This window comes from Oryctolagus cuniculus, chromosome 7 (genome assembly GCF_964237555.1).
Source record: "Oryctolagus cuniculus chromosome 7, mOryCun1.1, whole genome shotgun sequence".
NCBI classification, from domain to species: Eukaryota; Metazoa; Chordata; class Mammalia; order Lagomorpha; family Leporidae; genus Oryctolagus; species Oryctolagus cuniculus.
The window spans coordinates 49622810-49645593 of record NC_091438.1 but is presented as its reverse complement, the minus strand read 5'-3'; the positions used below and the strand labels follow the sequence as shown (position 1 = coordinate 49645593).

The following is a 22784-nucleotide window of genomic DNA, read 5'->3' as shown; positions in this document are numbered from 1 at the left end:
GTACGCCTCTGCCGCAGCACGCGATTTGTTTCATGTCTGATTAAACACGGAGACCCAGCAGCCTTTGAGGGGCCAGACTTTTAGATCTGCCTTGCATAACATGTTAACCCTGTGACCAAAGTGATTTGAGGACCTTCTTCCACGGTCAAGGTCAATGCATAGCCCTGGGCCAAGGGCAGTTTTGCCCAGAGGTTGTGCAGCACTTGATTGACTCCAGGGTACGTGTGTAGAACATGAGGATCTGGTAGAAGGGTCACTTCATAAGTTCTTTATTTTTGAGGGTGGGTTCATATGTAACTCAGTGACGTCTATAAAAAGAATAACAGCTATCATTTGTTGAGCACTTACTACGTTCCAGATGCTGTGTTAAATGCTTTAAATATCAAAACTCATGAAAACTTGCGAGAAGCCCCTGACATGGGCATTATAATTCTCATTTCACAAACAAGAGCTGAAGAGGAGGAAATTGCATCACCCTGCTGTGTTATCCTTCAGGTCTGACCTTGACCGGCATGCCACCTCTGACCGCTGGATCAGGTTGGCTCCCACACGTGACTCCTTATAACTTTTCCTCACATTTCCTCATTATAATTTAATTTTCCCAGCAAACCATCAGCTCACTTCTGCCTTGTTCACTGCTCTGTGTGCCGCGCCAAGCTCCTAGCACAGTGCCAGCAGTGTAGCAGGTGTTCAATAAATAAGAGCCAAAGGAATTGCCAAAGGCAGCTCTGTGTAGTGCTGTAGCCTCTGTGTTTTCTATTTACATCATGTTCCCATTTTTGAATGTTAAAAAGTCCATAGTAAGTTTCCAGGTAGCACATATATAATGCACACGTGGGAGGGTGCTTCAAAAAGTTAATGGAATGAGGGGTTAAAAGTACATTTACAGGGCCGTTGCTGTGGCGCAGCAGCTTAACGCCCTGGCCTGAAGCACTGGCATCTCATATGGGCGCTGGTTCTAGTCCCGGCTGCTCCTCTTCTGACCCAGCTCTCTGCTGGCCTGGGAAAGCAGTAGAAGATGATCCAAGTCCTTGGGCCCCTGCACCTGTGTGGGAGATCCAGAAGAAGCTCCTGGCTCCTGGCTTCAGATCGGTGCAGCTCCAGCCATTGTGGTCATCTGGGGAGTGAACCAGCAGATAGAAGACCTCTCTCTCTGTCTCTACCTCTCTCTGTAACTGTCTTTCAAATAAATAAAATAAATTTTTTTTAGAAAAGTACATTTACTTTGGCACCAAAATTTTTTGAAGTCCATGTGCATAAGAGAATTGAAAATGAATCTTGATGTGAATGGAAGGGGAGAGGGAGCGGGAGAGGGGAGGGTTGCGGGTGGGAGGAAGTTATGGGGGGGAAGACATTGTAATCCATAAGCTGTACTTGGAAATTTATATTCATTAAATAAAAGTTAAAAAAAAAGAAATCCATGTGCATGAGGGGTCTTCCAAAAATTCATGGAAAATGCATGTTATGAAAACACCGTGCATGGATTTCAGAAATTTTTCTCCACCGAAATAAGTTTAGCTTTTAACCCCATTTTTCCACAAACTTTTTTCTAAGATTTATTTATTTATTTGAAAGGCAGAGTTACAGAGAGAGAGGGAAGGAGAGAGAAAGAGAGAGAGATCTTCTATCTGCTGGTTCACGCCCCAAATGGCTGTAATAGCCAGTGCTGGGCCGATCTGAAGCCAGGAGCCAAGAGCTTCTTCCAGGACTCCCACATGGATGCAGGGGCCCAAGGACTTGTACCATCCTCTGCTGCTCTCCTAGGCTCATTAGCAGGGAGCTGGATAGGAAGTAGAGCAGACAGGACTTCAATCAGTGCCCATATGGATGCTGGCACTGCAGGCACCGGCTTTACGCTCTATGCCACAGCACTGGCCCCTCCACAGACTTTTTGAAGGATCCTTGATTTTGGGGAGGGTTGGGCAAATGAGATTTTCTTTCCTCTTACTTCCAAATGCTGTCCTACAATTTTGCAGTAGATGTCTTAACATTGACTATATTTATCTGCTTCATGCTTCAACCCTATGTTAGAATCTAGAGATTTTTTGCCCGGGATCAAATAATGGGTCACTGAATGTAATAAACTCAAGATAATAACAGACAGAATTTGTGAACATTTGTATGTCACTGGCTTCTGCGCATCTTTAGGAGGTGCCCAGCATTGTCAGAATCTATATTCCAGGCCCTTTTGGCTCTCTGAGCCTTCACCATCGTGGTTGGCAAGAACAAGCACCTTACAAAAGGCAGCAAAGAGGGAGCCAACAAGGAAGTGGTGGACCCATTCTCTAAGAAAGATTGGTATGATGTAAAAGCACCTGCTATGTTCAACCTAAGAAACTTTAGAAAAACACTAGTCACGAGGACTCAAGGAAACAAAATTGCATCGGTAGAAGTGAGTCTTGCTGACCTGCAGAACGACGAAGTTGTATTTAGAAAACACAAGCTGAGTCCTGAGGATGTCCAGGGCAAACACTGCCTGCCTAACTTCCCTGGCTGGTTCTTACCCGTGACACAATGTGCTCCATGGTCCAAAAATGGCAGAGCGTGACTGAAGCTCATGTTGGTGCCAGGACTACCGATGGCTCTTCGCTTCGTCTGTCCTGAGTAGGTTTTGCTAAAAGAGGCGACAATCAGATACGGAAAACTTCCTGTGCTCAGCACCAACACCTCCGCCAGATCCGGATGAAGATGATGGAAATCATGTCACTAGCGGTGCAAACAAATGACTTGAAAGAAGTAGTCAATAAATTGATTCCAGATAGCATTGGAAAAGACGCAGAGAAGGCTTGCCAATCTATGTATCCTCTCCACAGTGTGTTCGTTAGAAAAATAAACATGTGAAGAAGCCCAGGTTTGAATTGGGAAAACTCAAGGAGCTTCATGGAGAAGGTTGTGGTTCTGGAGAAGCCGCTGGGGATGAGACAGGTGCTAAAGCTGAACGAGCTGATGGCTGTGGACCACCAGTCCAAGAATCTGTTTAAAATTTAGACTTTAGTTGTGACAAATAAAAAGTCCTATTTGTGAAAAAAAAAATCTGTATTTCAGTAAGATATGTATTCTATATTCCCAGGTAAGGTTTTGGCACACATCAAGAATGGTTATTTTGAACAGTGACACAAAATTCTCAAGAATTTTTTCTTCTCAAATTAACTTCACTGGAAGTTTAAAACAAAATGTGCCCCCTGCTGCGTTATAGGGGAATTGGAGGCAGCCTAGATCAAAATGGAGCCATTGCACTGAAAACTTTGGAGACCACTGCTCTCCAATCTCCAATCCCAGTCACTGCTGAAACATACTCAGGGATTAGGGACTTTAACCAGAAATTTTAACTCACTTAATAAATGTTTACAAAATTAGCTTTTATTTATTTATTATTTTAAAGTATTTATTTGAAAGAATTACAGAAAGATGAGGGAAAAGACAGGGAGAGAAAGCGAGAGAGAGAGAGAGAGAGAGAGAGAGAGAGATCTTCCATCTGCTGGTTCACTCTCATAATGGCCGTGGCTGGGCCAGACCGAAGCTGGGAACCAGGAACTGCATCTGGGTCTCCCAGCTGGGTGCAGGGGCCCAAGCACATGGACCATCTGTTGCTGCTTTCCCAGGTGCATTAGCAGAGCACTGAATCAGAATTAGAGCAGCAGGGACTTTGAACCATGCTCATAAGGGATGCCAACATTGCAGGCAACGGCTTAACCTGCTGGGTCATGATGCTGGTCCCAAAATTAGTTTTTAGAATTGAGTAGATGATACTTTTACAAAGTATAAAATTCACAAAAAGCTGTCAGTGAAAACACTCCCGTCTACCTTTCCCCCTTCTCCCAGTCACTCCACAGATAACTAGTTTTTCATATAACTTTCTGGAATATTCTATGTATATGCAACTATATGCATTTGTAAAGATATAATTTCTTGATAAAACACCATAATATACATCAAGTCATAAAGCTAAATTAATGTACTTTCTGGCCTAAGCAAAGAGAGGAAGTGAGAAGGAGTGATTCACTACATACAAACTCATGCACAAAGCTCTGGAAGTTTATTTTCTTAACAAAACTTTACTAAGCGTTGTGGTGATATTGAAATTTGAAATATGGCACTAATGAATGAGAATTGCTACTTACAACAATGACAACATCAAATATGAATCTTGATTTTTCATGGGTTTTCTGCTTTGACTGTTCTTAATGTTTATTTATTTTTTCATGTATTTGAAAGGCAGAGGGCTGGTGGGAGTGGGGGCGGGGAGAGCAAGAGAATCTTCCATCTTCTAGTTTATTCCCCAAAGGCCCGCAATACCCAGAGTTGGGCCAGGTTGAATCCAGGAGTCTGGAGCTCCGTCTGGGTCTCCCACGTGGGTGGCAGGGCCCAAGCACTTGAGCCACCATCTGCTGCCTCCCAGGTGTTTTGACTAACTCTTATGATGATGTTTCCATGCAGCCACTTGTCTCAATAGCAGCAATAAGAAGGCTGAGGTGATAGGTGTTTATCACTGTTGGCAATTTAACTCACTGCTGTTGTTGTCACTAGAGAAGCTAGGTGAAAAAGTGAAGATGAATTCATGCAGGTCTATTACCACCAAAAGAGAAATGTCTTGTTTATATAAAGGACATCACCGTTATGTCATTTTATGTGCAGAGGACTTGATGAATCTTTTGGAGGACTCTTTTAGTGCAAGAAAATCCACAAAGCTTCTTGAAGTTATTACACTAAAATTTAGGATTTTTTTGGCTTTTGAATAATCAGAAATACATTCATGATGATATTAAAATAGTTAGATTTGCATTTGGACAAAACAATTAAACTGGGTTGAAACTTTTGCAGTGCAAGTATCTTACAATATCCAAGGAGCGCCAACCAAGGTCATCATCAGATTATTACAGTCGATATTTAGATTTTATTTTGCCTGCATATACTAGGCTCTGTAGAAAACTTGGTGGCTTACGAGCTGACAGTCTTAATTTAGTAATCTTTTCATTTTCTTTATCAAATACTAGCCTGCAGTTCCTGTTACTTTTTCTCCCTGCCATGAGCTCACCTTGAATGGAGATAGACTATGATGCTTCTCTCTTCTTAAAAATGTAGTTGTTTATTTTTTTTTTATTTGACATGTAGAGAGACAGAGAGAGAGACACACACAAATCTCCCATCTGTAGATTCAGTGTCCAAGTTTCCCATACAGATGGCGGAGACCTGACCGCTTGACCGTTACTTAACTGCCTTCCAGGATCTGCAGTGCAGAGCCAGGACTCGAACCCAGACATTCACAGGAGATTCTGGCATCCCAAGCCATGCCTTAACTTCCACGGCAAACGCCTGCCCCTGGTGATTCTTTTCTGACTATGGAAGGGTCTCATGACTCTGAGTAAAGCATGATTCTCTTCTGGAATGTGACTTTGGCAAACAAAAGGACTAATGCAGCGGAATGTTCTGGAAGCATCACTCATGACCACAGTAACCTTTTGTTTTTGTTTTAGATATTCCATTCCATTGTCACTGTAAGGGCACCTGTATTTTGTGTCCCAATTTTTCGCTTAGAAACACTGAGCACCAGTCTGGAACAAGGTGGCTCTGGTTTGGGGCCCAGCCCTTATTTGCTTTCCTTAGTGGAAAGATAGGTTTTTGCTCTTTTTCTCTGGGCCTTGATCTTTCTGTTTGTAATGAGGAGTTGGATCAGCTTGTCTCCAAGGCCTCCACTGTCTTGACTACTCTTCCAATCCACCATATGAACTTTCAAGCCATAATTCCAAGACTTTTCTACCAATGCCATTTGTGTGTTTGTGTATATGTGTGTGTTTCGTGTCTTCATGACATCAAGCTCTGAATGAATTATATGGCTATGATCAATACAACAAATCAAGACATCAGGACTGGTGGCTGGCATTGTGGCATAGCAGGTAAAACCACTGCCTGCAATGCCGGCATCTCATGGGGGCACCGGTTCAAGTCCTAGCTACTCCGCTTCCAGTCCAGCTCCCGGCTAATGGCCTGAAAAATGGCCCAAGTGCTTGGACTCCTGCAATCACATGGGAGACCAGGAAGAGACTCCTGGCTCCTGGCTCCTGATTTCAGCCTGATGGATCAGCCCCAGACATTGTGGTCATCCGGGGAGTAAACCAGAGAACCAGCGGATGAAAGATCTCTCTCTCTCTCTCTCTGCCTCTCTGTAACTCTGCCTTTCAAATAAATAAATACATCTTTAAAAAATAAAACAAAAAAAAAACAACATAGGAATTATTTCAAGAACTATTTTTATGTTACAAATAACTATTATACCACATATAAAACAGGAGAAATTCCATCCAAGCAAGGAAAAAGTGTCCTGCACACATGGTCATGGCAGTGTGAGTGCATTCCCACATTTTCCCTGACTAGTTATCCACCACTTATCCAATGAACCCATCATTGTGATAGCCATGTACGCTAATGATGGCACCCAGGACACAGGGACATATCAAGTTCATGTTCAACACTGCACTACAAAAATAGGCAGGACTTGATAGTTCCTCTGCAGAAGGATCCCAAAAGGCTTTATACAAAGCATTAGTTATGCCTCAAAGCTGCCTTTTGAGGTGGGTTGGTATTATTATGCCATTTTAACAGAAGGAAAACTGAGACACACTACAATTAAATGACTTGCCTAGGATGACATAGTAAGTCAGTGGTACAGTGATCAGAGGCCCTGGCCTTAGAACCCTGCCATTTTGCTTTCTTTACCTTTCACATGGACCCATTTGAGCTATATTTACAGAGCATACACTATTTTTAATCCATCTTCATATTTTTAAAAGACTTATTTAATTTATTTGGGAGACAGAGTTCTGAGCAGGAGAGGGGATGGGCAAAGAGATATCTTCTATCTTTTGGTTCACTCCCCAAATGGTGTCAATGGCCGAGGCTGGGCAAGGCCAAAGCGAGGAGCCAGGAACTCCGTCTACATCTCCCACATGGGTGGCAGGAGCCTACGGACTTGGGCCATCTTCCACTGCTTTTTCAGACACATTGGCAGAGAGTTGGATCGGAAGTGGGACAGCTGGGACTCGAACTGACACTCAATATGGGATGGCAGTATCACAGGCAGCGGCTTAATTCACTGTGCCACAGGGCTGGGCCCTGCACTGCATTTTGACAGTGACTTGTCACAAGAGGTCAGGTGTGGAATTTTCCACTTGTGGTATAGCTGCTTGAAAAGTTTCAGATTTCGGAGCATATTGGATTTTGGATTCTCACAGTGGGAGCTCCTCCCATAATCAGTTTAGATAATACTGCTGTCTTTTATGCCAGGGACCACTGTCCTAGTCATGTTACTGAGCTTCCTTCCTTCTGGGTCAAGTGATTAGCACGTATTCAGCATTCAAAAAGTAGTTTTTGAATTGAACTGAAATTAAAAAAAATTTTTTTAGATGTATTTATTTGAGAGGCAGAGTGGCAGATAGCTACAGAAAGAGAGCTCCTGTTTGCCAGTTCACTTCCCAAAGCCTGCAGTGACTCCCGAGGGGGCCAAGCTGGTAGCCAGGAACTCAATTCAGGTCTCCCTGCACTGGTGGCAGGAACCCAGTCACCTGAGCCATCACCGCTGGATTCACTTTAGCAGGAAGCTAGAATGAGGAGCAGAGCTGAGAATGGGAGCCAGGCACTCCATTGCGGGCTGTGTGTGTGTGCACTGAGCAGCATTTAACCGCTGGCCAAACACTGGCCCTTGAACTGAATTTCTTTTTTCTTTTTTTTTTTTTTTTTTTTGACAGGCAGAGTGGACAGTGAGAGAGAGACAGAGAGAGAAAGGTCTTCCTTTGCCGTTGGTTCACCCTCCAATGGCCGCCGCTGCAGCCGGCGCACCGCGCTGATCCGATGGCAGGAGCCAGGATCCAGGTGCTTTTCCTGGTCTCCCATGGGGTGCAGGGCCCAAGCACCTGGGCCATCCTCCACTGCACTCCCTGGCCATAGCAGAGAGCTGGCCTGGAAGAGGGGCAACCGGGACAGAATCCGGCGCCCCGACCGGGACTAGAACCCGGTGTGCCGGCGCCGCAAGGTGGAGGATTAGCCTATTGAGCCACGGCGCCGGCCTTGAACTGAATTTCTGACAATTCTTACAAGTCACGTTCTTCAGCCCTTCGTCCGAAGAAATCTTTCTGGAATAACTCAATGCAGACTTTGTATTCCCTTGACTTGCGTTCCGTGACGCTTGTGTGCACATGGTTTATATCATCCTAACCTGTGCAGTCGAAGTTTTGGTTGTTCCCTTTGTAGCGTAATGGAGGAGGGAATGGTACGCGGCTTCGACTTGGGGAACCTGGAGGCCATCCCTGCCAATGTTCTGGCTGAGTGACCAAGGACCATCATCCAGTCTCTGTAGATTTCAGTTCCCTCAGTGAAGGAGGAGCTAGGTTGGGATGGGGCAGAGGATTCCTGTGGTCCTTTCTAGCCTCCTTGCTTAGTCTCTAGGCTCACTCTCTAGCCTATTTTAGGCATATTGTTTTCCCTAACAAGGTCATAAGCTCCTTAAAGGAGTAGTTCCGCCGCTGGACATAGGTGGTGCTCCGTACATTCTCCTGCGGAGGACGACTGATCCTGCACGCCTTCCAGCAGGAAAGGGAAGCCTGGCTGGGCCCCTCCTGCAGCCCCAGGCCTGAGGGGGCTCTCAGGTCCACCCTGGGAAATCCTGCGCTCAGACACCGCAGCTGAGACCGAAGCTGGGGACACCTAACAGCCCTGCCTCTTGACGTAAATGTGTTTATGGTTTGTGCTGCTTTGCTCAGTAAGATCGTTTCCTTGCAAGTAATGAGAGCTGTGTGTGATACGGTTGAAATCCTGTCCCTGGGCTGGGATGCAGCGCTCACGTGATGCCGAGTGGGGCCCGTGATTCCAACGGCACTCCCAGGAATGCTAAGTCTGGCAAATATTAACTCTGGAACCACAGCAGCAGCTAGGAGACGGCCGTCTGCCCACCTTCCTGAACCTACACTCCTGGGGTATTTTTGATGTTCCTTCCCTTGCCTTGGCTTGAGCCTTGTGTTTATTTCCCCTTTCATTCATTCTTGTTTCTTCTCTTAAAAAGCAAAAACAAGACACGGTATGTCTTCCATCTGTAACGGGAAACCCTGATGCTCTCATTCATTTTGGAGCAGAAAGCTTTTGCTCTTTGCCTGAATGAAATACAGGACGCCACTCACGCGTCCTGGCTTCCCTGCCACAGGCCTGGGCACTGGAAGAGCTCTGGAGCCTTCCAGAGGTCTTTGGAACAGACCCCACGTGTGGGCAGCTTTGCCTGGCGTGGAAGGGCTGTGGGAGCAGTTCGAACCGTCCCCCGGGCTCTCCTCGGAAGTGACATTTTCCCCAGGGCGGGGGAAGGAGTGGCGCAGTAGCCAGGGAAAGCGCACACACATCTGAATGGATGTAAGGAAAACACTTAGAACTGAAAGGGAGGAGCTGTGGTTTAGACGGAAGCCACAGAGGAAGTGAGCAGTGTTGCCACACGCTCCTCTTTGTGGGCAGAAGATTCTCCTTTAGCTCATCTCTGGGGCTCTGGGAGACGGGCTTTTCCTACCGTACTGCGTTTATCACTCCTCTCCTTCTAAAAGAGCACCATGCACGTGGTTTGCGGTCTTAAAGTTTAGATTTGATTTTTAAAGCACACACGTGTTGTGAAGCGCCTCCGTTTTCAAACCTGCTGTCCCAGACGTGCTTCCCTTATTTTAAATAGAAAAGCAAAGGAGGGACACGCTGCAAAACGGAGGGCAGGAAAAGCCTATTCCCAAGTTCCCTAAACAATCTCCTGCTTCACCCTCATGCGCCTCTGTTCTCCTGGTAGGGATCTTGTCATTGTTTTTTATATATATTAATATTTATTGATTGATTTTTAAAAATTACTTGCAAAGCAGAGCAACACAGAGAGAGGGAGAGTGAGAGGGAGAGAAAGCAGCCAGGAGCTAGGACAGGGCCATGCCAAAGCCAGGAGCCTGGCATTCTATCTGGAACTTCCATGTTGGTAGCAGGGCCCAAACACTTGAGCCACCATCTGCTGTCTCCCCGGATGTATTAGCGGAGCTGGATCAGAAGTGGCACTCAAAAATGGGATACAGTCACACCAAGCAGGAACTTAACCTGCTGTGTCCCAGTGCCGGCCCCTTGTGACTATTGTGACTTGGCAAAGAAAATCATTAGTAGTTCTGCTCCTCTGATAGCTACGGGTCCAGGAAGTCTTCCTTCATTATCTCTAAATTTACAAAACTTTATTGAGGCAGAGATTTTCTGACTACCCCCCTTTCATAAGTAAAAAAAAACAAAGCTATGGAAAGTCAGTTGCCCAAAGCCATACTATGGCCTTGAACCTTGTATCCAAGTGTGTTGGATGGTAACACTGGACTCTACCGTGCTTCTCCTTAAAATCTGGTTTTAGAAGTATTTTGACCACTGATGGCCCAAATATAGAGGTCAGATTTCAAAGCTGGCTCTGGCTTGTATTACCAAGATGGCCTTGGGCAAGGGTCAGCACGGTGGTGTAACAGGTTAAGCCGCTGCCTTCTCCAACAGCGGCTTCCCCTGTGAGTTTTGGTTCATGTCCTGGCTACTCCTTTTCCAATCCAGCACCCTACTAGTGCACCTGGGAAAGCAGTGGAAGATTGGGCCCCTGCCACCCACATGAGAGATGAGGATGAAGTTCCAGGCTCATCTCTCTCTCTGTCTACCTTCCAAATAAATAATAATAAATAAATCCTAAAAAGAATGACCCTGGGCAAATTATTAGACCCCACTAAGTGCTGCTATTGGAAATTTTCTGGAATGACAGTAGCTTAGATAACCTTGGGAAAAGTCCTCTTTATTGGCTTTTTTTTTAATTTAATAAATGTGAATTTACAAAGTGCAACTTTTGTATTGTTGTGGCCCCCCCCCAACTTTATTGGCTTTTGTTAAATGAGGCAATAGATATAAAGGCGGGGCACAGTGACTGATGTACACTAAGTGGGTCCCCGAAACTATAGCCACACAGACTCTGTACGGGTCAGGTTCTAGAACAAACTGTAAAACTCTGGAACTTGGCGTAAGGGAATCCTCCGTTTCCTGTAACTGCCTTCCCAGCTCCTGACCCCTCACTCTCTGGAACAGGATCCCGGTAGAAACAGCTGTCAGCTCTGGGAAGACAGCCGTCCCCCTGCCGCAGCGGCCGGGGTTCGGGGCAGCGTTCCGCTCTTCCGAAGCTTGTTTTTCCGTTGGTGATTTGGGGAACCCAGAGGCAGGAAGCCTTCAGAGTCCCTGAGCAACAACGTGCACAGGGACCCATGGCGGCTCTTTAATCTCGGCCGCTTTTTCGGAGTCCACGCGGGTAGGGCCAGTTGTAGATTCCAGGTCTCAGCTGCTTTTGATCAGAAGAGTTTTTTCCTCCTGTGGTGATTTTGCACGAATTGTAGACCCTGGCGACTCTGAGTTGCCTGGGTCTGTTTTTCATTGCAGTCTTGCCAGGACTTAATATCTAGGTTGCGTTTGAACAAGCTTTTCTTATTTTTCTTCTCTGACTGTCCTGTGTGGAATTCTGATTCTGGATTGTTTCCAGTTTATTTTAAAGATAATATTTGTGTCTTTTCCTGATGACAAGAGTAATAGCCGTTTTTTGTAGAAAATTAGAACAAAGAATGGAGAAAAGCTTTAATCACCCATAAACCAGGCATCCAAAGCGCTAGTCACATTTATTGTCCTGTCTTTTCTCTGTGCATATATGTTTCTACCTGTGTTAATTGTATATACATGTAGGACTTGAAAAATCAGGTTGGGACAATATACATGTTTATATTCTGCTTTTTTACATAACTTCATGTCGTGAGCATTTTTTGTACGTCACAAAATATTTTTTTGCAAAAGATTTATGTCTGTAGACTAGTTCATTCTGTAAATGTACTAAAGTTCGTTTAACTATTCCCATTCTGCCAGATGTTTAGGTGTTTCTTTGTATAAAAGTCTGTCCAGTTTCTGCATGTCCTGTTCCCTTGGGAATTGTGCCTAGAGAAGGAATTACTAGACCAATTAGGACAAAGAATATGAACTTCTATTTTTTTTTATTTCTAAAAGCATTTGTGTTTGATTATTTTAACACTGACAAGTCTGCGTGTGAGCTTTTTAAATCTTCTTAATATATGAAGGGACTGCAAAAAGTTAATGGAAAAATGGAATTTAAAGATAAGCTTCTTTTGGTACAAAAATTTGAAATCCAAACATGGTCTTCTCATAATAGGCATTTTTCAAGAACGTTTTATCTTATTTATTTTATTTTATTTGAAACAGAGGAGAGAGAGACAAAGATCTTCCATCTTCTGCTTTACCCCACCCCCCAGGTGCTTGCGAAAGCCAGGGCTGGGCCAGGCTGAAGTCAGGAGCCAGGAGCCAGGAGTCATGAGCTTCATCCAGGTTGCCCATGTGTGTGGGGGGTCAGGGTTCCCGATACTTAACCCATCGTGTGCTGCCCAGCAGGGTGCACACCAGCAGGAAGCTGGATTGGAAGCGGAGTGGCTGGGCTCCAGCCAAGCTCTCCAATATAGCGTCCAGGCTTCCCAGGCAGCAACTTAACCCTGTACTCCACGCCTGCCCCATTTTTGCAAGTCCCGCATATGGTGCCAAACTGATTTCCAGAAATGTTGCTCTAGTACATGGGTTGGCAAACTAAGACCCAGGGCCAAATCTATCCTGCAGCTGCCTGTGACGAGCACAGAATGCTTTTTCCGTATCTCAATGGTTAGAAGAAAATGAATATTTCATAAAAAATATTTTACCTGAAAACTATGTGGAAGTCCCATTTCAGCGTGGGTAAATACAGTATTCAGCACGCTCACTCACCATGGTACTGCCATGGGTCCTTCTCGCTTTGCTGCGGCCCAGATGGGTGCTGGCAGCAGGATGGGCCACAGACCTGAGGCTGTTACCCTCAGGTAACACCTGCCTGTCACAGGAGGAGCCTGCTGACCCCTGTGCTAGTGTGTGAGTCTGCAAGCTGCACACGGCCACACATGAGAACACCGAACACTGCAATTTGCTTATTTTGTGTTCATTTATCAAGAGTTTTCCATGTGCCAGGTCCTAATGTTATTTCTGTGATTACTAGTTAGGATGAATTCTTTTTATAAGTTCAAGCGAATGTTTCCTGTTTTCTCTGTGTGAAATGCTGCATTTCAACTCAGATATTCACATTTTTCATATCACTTTGGGTTCTTAATAAGAATATTCAATTCTTTTCAGTCATTTTTGTTGAAATCATATTTGTTGGAAATGTTTTGTTTCAAAGTCTTTTAATTTATGGGTTTTTTTATATATATAATTTCACTTTTGTATATAATTGAATCTATTCAGTTATTTACTTTTTTCCTTTGGTTATATTCTTTTTTTTTTTTTTTTTTTTTTTTTTTTTTTTTTTTTTTTTGACAGGCAGAGTGGACAGTGAGAGAGAGAGAGACAGAAAAGATCTTCCTTTGCCGTTGGTTCACCCTCCAATGGCCACCACGGCTGTCGCGCTGCAGCCGGCGCACTGCGCTGATCCGAAGCCAGGAGCCAGGTGCTTCTCCTGGTCTCCCATGCGGGTGCAGGGCCCAAGGACTTGGGCCATTCTCCACTGCACTCCCTGGCCACAGCAGAGAGCTGGCCTGGAAGAGGGGCAACCGGGACAGAATCTGGCGCCCCGACCGGGACTAGAACCCAGTGTGCCAGCGCCGCAAGGCGGAGGATTAGTCTATTGAGCCGCGGCGCCGGCCCCCTTTGATTATATTCTAAGAGTATCTTTCCTTGTCTTCAAGTTCAGATTATATTCACCCATATTGTCTTTATTGGGTTTTTTGAAGTTTATTTATTTGAAAGGCAGAGTGACGGGGGGTGGGGGGGGATCTTCCACCTACTGGTTCACTCTCCAAACGCCCACAACAGCCAGGGCTGGGCTGGGCTGAAGCTGGGAGCCTGGAACTCCCAAGCTGGGAGGCTGGCGGGGAGGGACTCAACCACTTGAGCATCATAACCCCAGCCCTCTCTGTTTGTTTTTAATGGATTCATTTCGTATTTCTTTCTTTAATCCTCTGGAATGGTTTATGGTATGCTATGAGATGAGGATCCTGAGTTTTCTTCCCCACAGAACACTTACCCCACCGTTATCTGTTGAACAGCACTTCCTTTCTCCACTTGTCTGTGCGGTCACCTTTACGAGGTTCTTCTGGACCCTAGGGTGTGCTCCTGGCCCAGCTCCAGTGGTCCTCAGTGGGATGTGTGTTTCTTCATTGCTGCTTGGTATGGTGCCCACCCGTGGTTCCTGCCAACCCTCGCTGCCTTTGTGATCTGCGCCTTTTTCTGTCCTGCTTGTGTGTTAGGCCTTTGCGATAGTAAGTTTCCGTAGTGTTGCCCCTTCTTTGGATCAGTTTGTCAGGAAGGCAGCATAAGCTTATCTCTTGAAAGCGCATACATGGTGAGGAAGCTTTCTACCAAAGAGAAGGAAAGCTCAGGGCCAGCGCCAGCGCCAGACCTTGCACGTATGTGAATCACGAACCGCAGTGCTCATCCATAACCACCCTGGTGACAAGGCTTTAGCTTTGTAACCTAGGAGGTTGGAGGTTTTCTGGCCAACTAGTTTCAACTGGCATAAAAAGAGCAAAGCCCTGGAAGGAGTTCCCAGAAGAGCTGTTACATGATGCACAGCCCCTAACCTTCTGTTAACGGCTCACCCCAGCCTGACCTGCGTTCACAGTGGAGTTATTTCATTTACCAGGTGTGAAAATTGGATTTTACCACAGAGGAGGGGAGTTATTACCTATCAGGCCTGCTCTTTAGGGGAGCAGAGATTGTGGTGGGATTTATTAAAAGAGATTTTCTATGCATGGAACATATAATTAGAGATGTGTTCCCTTTAAAACTGGATTTGCAATCTTTGTCATTTTTGGAGAGCTGTTTTTCTCTTTGACAGCCTTCTTTCCCATGTAGGTTGCACACATCCTACCTAAGATCTGAATATTTTATATGGCACCATTCTGCCAAGAGACGGACCTCAGGGGTGTGACAAAGAGTACTGCTAGGGGGATGGTGGGGACTGCCTGTGGTTTGATGCTGATATTAGTCACATGTGAGTACGTGATACTAAAAAGGAGTATGGGTAATCAAGTTAATTAATTAATTGCTATATAGTCCAGGCCTTGGTTTGATGGAGGCATTAGGGTCACTCTGAGACCCCCTTAATGAGGGAACTCTTAAAAATCAAGAGTTTAGATGTAATTACCTGTTGTTAGAGGCTATACAGACAGCCTCACCATTGGTACCTGGTTAACCACATCTGCTTTAAAAAAAGACACCTTGTTTACTATCGCGGAGAAGGGGGTGGCTGAATTTGTTATTGTTGAGCATCTCTAGCACACTTTGTTCTTACTGAGTGCTTTCAGCTTATTTATGTATGTATATTGGTTGCTGTTTGCAGCACTCCCAAGGGATGAGTGGGTGATAAGTTTTATTATCACCTGCTTTTCCGAGGCGAAAACAGGAAACTGAGAAGAGAAAGGACTTGCCCGGCTGTACAGCTGAGTCCCTACTGCCGAGTAAGGGGATGCCCAACACAGTGGTGACAAGTCGGCCCTCCCCTGCCCCCACCAGCACCCCTTCTGTGTCCCACCAGCCTCAGCAGGATGCTCACCCAAAATACAACCCATCACAGCTATGGCCTCCCTGGGGCCCAGGGCCAGGCACTTTGCATCTAAACACCTCACATCCCTTGCCGTGTCCCCTTACACCCCAGCTTTGCTTTTCTTTATTTTATTTTTTGACAGGCAGAGTGGACAATGAGAGAGAGAGACAGAGAGAAAGGAAAGAGAAAGGTCTTCCTTTGCCATTGGTTCACCCTCCATGGCCGCCACGGCCGGCACACCGCGCTGATCCGATGGCAGAAGCCAGGTACTTATCCTGGTCTCCCACGGGGTGCAGGGCCCAAGCACTTGGGCCATCCTCCACTGCACTCCCTGGCCACAGCAGAGAGCTGGCCTGGAAGAGGGGCAACCGGGACAGAATCCGGCGCCCCAACCGGGACTAGAACCCGGGGTGCCGGCGCTGCAAGGTGGAGGATTAGCCTAGTGAGCCGCAGCGGCTTTTCTTTATTTTTATTGGAAAAGGCAGAGAGAGAGAGAGAACTTCCATCAGTGGATTCACTTCCCAAATGCAAGAGCCAGCTGGACTAGGCCAAAACCAGGAGCCCAGAATTCAATGTAGGCCTCCCAGGTGAGTGGCAGGCATGCAAGTATTTGACTCAAGTACTTGAGCCATCACTTGCTGCCTCCCAAGGTGGGACTGGGGTGCTGGGGAGGGGTCTCCAGCTGCCCAGGAAGCCTTGTAGTAGATTCTGCCACCCAATTGTCTTGCATCTGCCCCTCCCCTCTTCTCCTTCCATCCACGCCCATAATTCAGCAACTTGGACTTCTAGACTAAGCCCTTAGAGGGGTCCCCACACTTTTTCCCTTCCCACCCGCGGCCAGTTCTTACCCTGCACCTCTTCTGTTAAGCAACTAAACAGCTTGAATGCACATCAAGATCACGGGCCCTGAGAGGGTCTGATCCAGCCAGGCTGCTCTGGGGCTGGGGGCCGGGGAGCCGGGGCGGTTAACGAGCCCCCGCGTGATCCTAGCGCTGGGTGCTCTCTGGCCCGCACGCGCTCCGCGCTGGTTCCCACCAAGCCTGGAGCGCCCGGCCCCGGTGCCTGGCTGAGCTGTTCTTTCAGCCTGAGACACTCTCCCAGCTCCGTCTCCACCTGTTGAGATTTTTCTCATGCCTTAAAGGCCCAGCTCAAATATCCCCTCCGTGAAGCCTTTTCTGATGGTTCCAAGGGGACAGGGTGCAAACTCCTTCGCCTTACATTTTAGGGTCCCTTCACAACACAGCTCCTTTCCCAGGGCCACCTCCTGCCTGCCTCCTCCACGCTGCCTAAGCCCCCACCGCACGGAAAAGCAGTCTGGGAACCGGCCTTTTACGCATACCGCGGCCAGGAATGCGGGCCCCTCCCCCTCCCCCTCGCCCGCCCCCTCCGCGCGAGCGCTCTCTCTCTCCCCCTTCCCCCGAACTTATCCTATTAGACTCAGCTCATGTGTCACTCCCTCCCTCCATATTCGTCACCACCGAGGCTTTCCAGGCGCTCCCCGCCCCCACAGGCACTCGGTCCCTCCCTCCCTCCCCTGCTCCGTAGCCGAACTCTGTAGGCCTGCCGGAGGGCAAGCACGGGTCTTACCTGGGTAACCTGGTTCCCCTCTTCTGGGCCAAGGGTGCATCCTGAGGACCTGGCACCCGCCTGGCATCAGGTCCAGGCCTTCTAGATCCAGTGCGTCGAACCCAGTGATCTTCCGCCAGAATCAACGACCTTTGCCTCTGGCTTTTCCACACCCCCCTCTCTCTTTTCTGCACTTGTTACATTCCTCCTCCTGGATCGCAAGCAGTCTTGAGGGCAGAAACCTTGGAGGACTTTGCTCCGCTCCCCCAGCTGGGTCCCTTAGCCAGGGCAGGAAGTCACTCGCACTCCTTTGTGTTGTGGGATGCGGTGCTCAGCTAGCTGCTGAACATGCCCACTTAAGGGGTTAACTAATAACACTCTGAGAACTTCTTCTCCTTTGGGGGTATTTGCATTTTAATGAGAATCTTAAAAACCCAAAGGAAATGTTCTCTAATGGTGGGATTTCGGGCCTTGTAGGGAGGCTCCGGTTTTGTCAGAGATTTTCTTGGTGGTGCTGGATGGGGGGAAAATACATCCAGCCCAGGAGTCCTTCTGCATGTCTGCTATGGGCCCCCTTGGGCGGTCTGGGGATGCCTGTGGATGGGATAATGGCTTTAAACACGTAAATAAAATGTAGGATACACTAGAAGAGTTATAGATAGGATAGTTGTGTTGAAATCTTACAATATAGGCCGGTGCTGTGGCTCACTAATCCTCCACCTGTGGTGCCGGCACACGGGGTTCTAGTCCCGGTTGCTCCTCTTCCAGTCCAGCTCTCTGCTGTGGCCTGGGAGGGTAGTGGAGGAGCGGAGGATGGCCCAAGTGCTTGGGCCCTGCACTCGCATGGGAGACCAGGAGGAAGCACCTGGCTCCTGGCTTCGGATGTAAATATTAAAATCATCCAAGTTGTGATATGGTAATATATGTGTTTTATTAGCGCATTAATTTTAAAAAGTCTATTGGGAGAGCTAATAAGCATTATACTTTTGTTGTAGTGATGACTGCAAAGAATATTTGGGATATTTGTGATTCTATTGGTGAAAAAGGCCTGGATGGCTCCTACCACCTGATCTGTTGCCTAAATATTGAAGGAAATGATAAATTTCAGTTAGAAGTTAGTGAGGATAAAGGTATGCTTTTTCCTCTACCCAAGTTCTAGCCTTAGTGTCTGTCAGGGACCCAGGGCTAAGAGGCCCTGGCTTAGCTGAGCCCCCTGATAGGATGGGGATGTTCCTGAAGCCAGGGTTGCTCCAGATTCTTGTGTCCCCTTTATTTCACAACCAAAGACAGTAGTCTGAAGCAGGCACCAGGATAGTGGGCCCTGGGCAAGAAGCCGGTCTCTAGCTCCCCAGCCTGGGAGGGTGCTTTCCTCTAGAAGCTCTAAGCATGAGGTCTTGTGCGACCAGGAGGAGCAAGATTTCCCCCAAACTCAGAGGTGAGCAAGCAGTTGCAGGCTTACCTGAGGGGCTCTGCTGGCTCCCGCTAAATGCAGAAGTCAGTGTTGGGGCCAGAAGAGCCTGATTCCGGGGTGGTGGAGCTTCATCTCCACCTTGGTGGCTAACGATCAGATGAGACGTCATTGCTGTTGCACGCACTGCCCGATGCTGATGTTATTTCTAATTTGGGCAGATGTGTTTGTGCGGTTCTCTTTTTAGCATCAAAACACAGGGAATGTATTCAGTTCATTTACAGTCATCCTTGTATATTTTAGTCACTTAAAGGAAGCTTTAAGCCAGACAGATTCATCCGACTATTTGGGGGTACCTACCTCTCTCTCGGTGGGTGCATGCTTAGAGGACTCGAGTGCATCTGAAGCTTAGCCAGACATGGTACCCCAAGGGTGAGCACCGTGTTAGCCAAATGCCCCTGCCACTGAGGGTAGTAACCCCAGTGTTTGGGCCTTGACATTTACCTTTTCTCTTGTGTGCTTTTTCCTTTGTAGAGTCCATTCATTTGGAAGGTTTTAGCCTTCTCCTCTTACCTCCAGCCTGCTCTGTTACCTGGCAGGCCATCTTCACCTGGGTGAATGGTGCCCACCTGTGTCATCTCACCTGGGAATGTCTGTGGTCTCCTAGCTACTCTCTTTGCCTGTTGTAGTGCTTTCTTCAGATCCTGCTCTCTGTTGCTGCAGATGAAGAGCTAGAGTAAAACAGGAAAAAGCATACATGGACGTTGAAACTGGGGCATCAGTGGCTCTCGTTCAGGAATCACCACTCAATGTCATGTGACCCTGAACTTGTTCTGTAACTAATCTGAACCAGCTCCTTCATTATGTCACTTAACCTCTCTCCGCTCATTTCTTCATGGGCAGGGGAAGATATAATGATGGAGTCTATTTTACAGAGTTGTTATGAGCCAGTGGTACAGTGCCCGGTGTGTGAATGGTCAATCAGTGCTGTCTAGCTTTGTTATTTTAATGATTACCATGACTTGTTGGTCTTCGTGTGATGGAGCCAGCCACAAGCCTATCCTTATGGTTATCATAAAGATCAAATGTGACTGTGGCTGTGAAATGCTTTGAAGCATGCCAGGCAAATTGCAAGGGTGTTGTTTTTGCATGTTTTTAAAAAAATTCTTGTTCAAGGAAAGAGGCCATGCAAGATGGCAACTGGAATGGAGGCTTTGCCGCTAGCCTAGCATTCATATCCAGATGTGCTATTTTATAGTTGTAAAGCTCAGACAAGTCATTGATCCTCCCCAATCAGTCTTCTCGTCTATAAAATGGGTGCAATTATAAATCACACTCAGGAGAATGGCCCATAGAGGATGTCTCATAAACTGTAGCTTTTTTTTTTTTTTTTTGAAGACCTCATGGTGTGTCCTTCCTGTATGCTGTCTTATTTATCCAAGCGTATTCTGCACTGCTCCCTACATGCACACTGAAGATGGTCTGTACTGTGGAAAGAATATGCACTTTCACCTCAGACTGTGGTTGCTGTTAAAAAAATATTTATTTACTTGAAAGGCCCACGACAGAGAGAAAGGGAGACAGAGAGAGAGAAAGAGAGATCTTCCACCTGCTGATTCACTCCTCAAATGGCTGCAACAGCTGAGGCTGGGCCAGGCCGAAGCCAGGAGCCTGGAACTCCATCCAGATCTCTCACCTGGGTGGTGGGGACTCATGTACTTGAGCCATCATCTGCTGCTTTCCAGGGTGTACATTAACAGGAAGCTGGATTGGAAGTGGAGTAGCTGAGACTTAACTCACTACTCTGCAATGCCAGCCCCAGACTGGTTTTAATCCCAGCTCCGCTTCTCTCTAGCTGTGTGTCTTAGGACAATCACCTACCTTTCTAAGCATCTGGCCCCCAACATTGAAATGTAACAGTTCATACCTCATGAGGTTATTGTGTGTATTGAGTAAGATAATAGGAAGTGCTTGGCACAAGCACAGCCTAGATACTGAATGAGTGGTAGCTGTCATTCTGATGGTTTCTAACCAGTGTTGCCATTATCATTGTCTAGGGCTCTGCCCACACATGCGCTGTTCTCCTTTCAGTCTCTGGCTTGGCTCCTTGGCTGTCCCTCCTGGGTCATGTGCCCTTCTGGAACTGCCCAAATCCTTTTTCTTCAAGGTCAATTCAACTTCTAATCCTTCATGGAATTCTCACTCACTACTTCAGCTTTACCCCTCCCCCCCCCCCCGGCCCACCTTGGAAGTCTAAAGTGTGTCACAGTTATAATTCAGTGTAGGAACTGTACTAGATGTACATTGTTGATGTTTCCTCAGCTGGGTGTGAGGTTTCTCAGAGGGACTATTGCTCCAGCCTCTGATGAAACTCTCCTTAATTTGGCACTAGAAACATATAGTAGGTATTTATTAACTCTTTTTCTCTTTAAATTAATTCATTTATTTCAAAGAGTTACAGAGAGAGAGGGAGACACACAGAGAGAGGTCTTCCATCGGCTGGTTCACTCCTCAAATGGCTGCAATAACTGGGTCAGGGCCAGGCCGAAGCCAGGAGCCGGGAGCTTCTTCCAGGTCTCCCACGTGGGTAGGCCAGGGATCCAAGCACTTGGGCCATCTTTCACTGCTTTCCCAGGACATTAGCAGGGAGCTGGGTCAGAAGTAGAGCAGTCAGGATTGAACTGGCACCCATATGGGATGCTGGTGTCACAGGCAGTGGCTTTACCCACTATGCCACAAGGCCGGTCCCAGCTTATTAACCCTTGACTGACAAACAGTAACTTGGAAAGCAGATGTGCACAAGTCATTATGACATTTTACAAACAGGGGTTCCTGATCCTCTGTATAGTGTCCTCAACACATAGCACAGAGCAGAGAAAGGGGCAGTTGATGAAGTCTCCACACCAAGGTCAGCTCTGCTCAAGTTTGCAAAGTCTGGCTGTGCTGGCACAAATGACCTTGGTTTTGTTCTCATCACTTCTCAGCATCTCTCTCCCATCCTTCTCCCAATCTTTCCTTCCAATCCCAGAGGACTTAGTGCCTTAGGAAAGCCCTCTGGTGGGCACTCCTTTTTAGCTGGAATTTCTGGGGAAAGTTCTCCAACTTCAGACTCAGTCTCGTCTTTCTTCTCCACCATGTTCCTTCAGTGCCATCGACAGCTATGGAGGATAGAGGTATGGCCAGATAACTTAGGAAAATATAACAGGGCTAACCCTTTCTTGTGTTACCCTCCCAAAGGCTTGAGGCAGTGATGTCTGAAATCCAAGGATATGAATTTCTTTTTTAAAAAAAAAGATTTATTTATTTATTTGAAAGTCAGAGTTACACACAGAGAGAAGGACAGGCAGAGAGAGAGAGAGAGAGAGAGGTCTTCCATCCATTGGTTCACTCCCCAGATGGCCGCAATGGCCAGAGCTGTGCCAATCCAAAGCCAGGAGCCGGGAGCTTCTTCTAGGTCTCCCACATGGGTGCAGGGGCCCAAGGACTTGGGCCATCTTCTACTGCTTTCCCAGGCCATAGCAGAGAGCTGGATTGGAAGTGGAAAAGCCGGGACTCGAACCAGCGCCCAGATGGGATGCTGGCACTACAAGCGGCAGCTTTACCTGCTACGCCACAGCACCGGTTCCAGGTATGGGTCTCTAAATGACACAAGTTAAAGGAGTGTGTGAGGAGAGTTAAGGACCTGCTGGTGAGTGGTACGGGGCGCGAGACTGAGTGAGCTGTTGAGGAGGTGGCCTTTCCAATGCCCCTAAAGCCTCCATGAAGGCCCGATTTTCACCTAGAACAATCCAGAAGTGACCAAATGGCAGTGATAACCAACATCTATTGACAATTTAGTTTGTGCCAGGTGCTATTGCTGTATATCTACTTGCCATCACATATTTAAAAGAGTATCATTACTCCACTTTGCAGAAGAGAAAACAGAACCCTCGAGAGGTTAATTAACTTTGCTGCAGTCACACAGCCGGCTAACAGCAGGCTGGGTTTCAGAGCCAGGTCAAGGGCCTCTCTGCCCAGAAATGGCTCTTCTGAATCGTGAGTCTCCCAAGTAAACGTTCTGGGGAAGCAGAGGAACAGACTTCATGAGAAAAACCTCTGTCTCATCGCCAGCCGCACCACAGCAGGCAAGGTGCTGTCCCTGCATGGAGGGCACTGCCTGCAGTGCTGAGCCCCGTGTGGGCC

General features: G+C 47.0%; 1 long non-coding RNA gene and 1 pseudogene across 1 annotated transcript in view; one reads left to right on the top strand and one right to left on the bottom strand.

The window, feature by feature from the left end:
* Positions 1-17490, bottom strand: part of LOC127493760 (uncharacterized) — a 35115-nt gene extending 17625 nt beyond the window's left edge. Inside the window, exon 1 of the long non-coding RNA XR_007924308.2 lies at positions 17216-17490. This is a non-coding gene — a long non-coding RNA (uncharacterized lncRNA). The remainder of the gene's footprint in view (positions 1-17215) is intronic.
* On the top strand, positions 513-3033 carry LOC138850298 (small ribosomal subunit protein eS1 pseudogene; annotated as a pseudogene).
* Positions 17491-22784: the final 5294 nt, after the last annotated feature.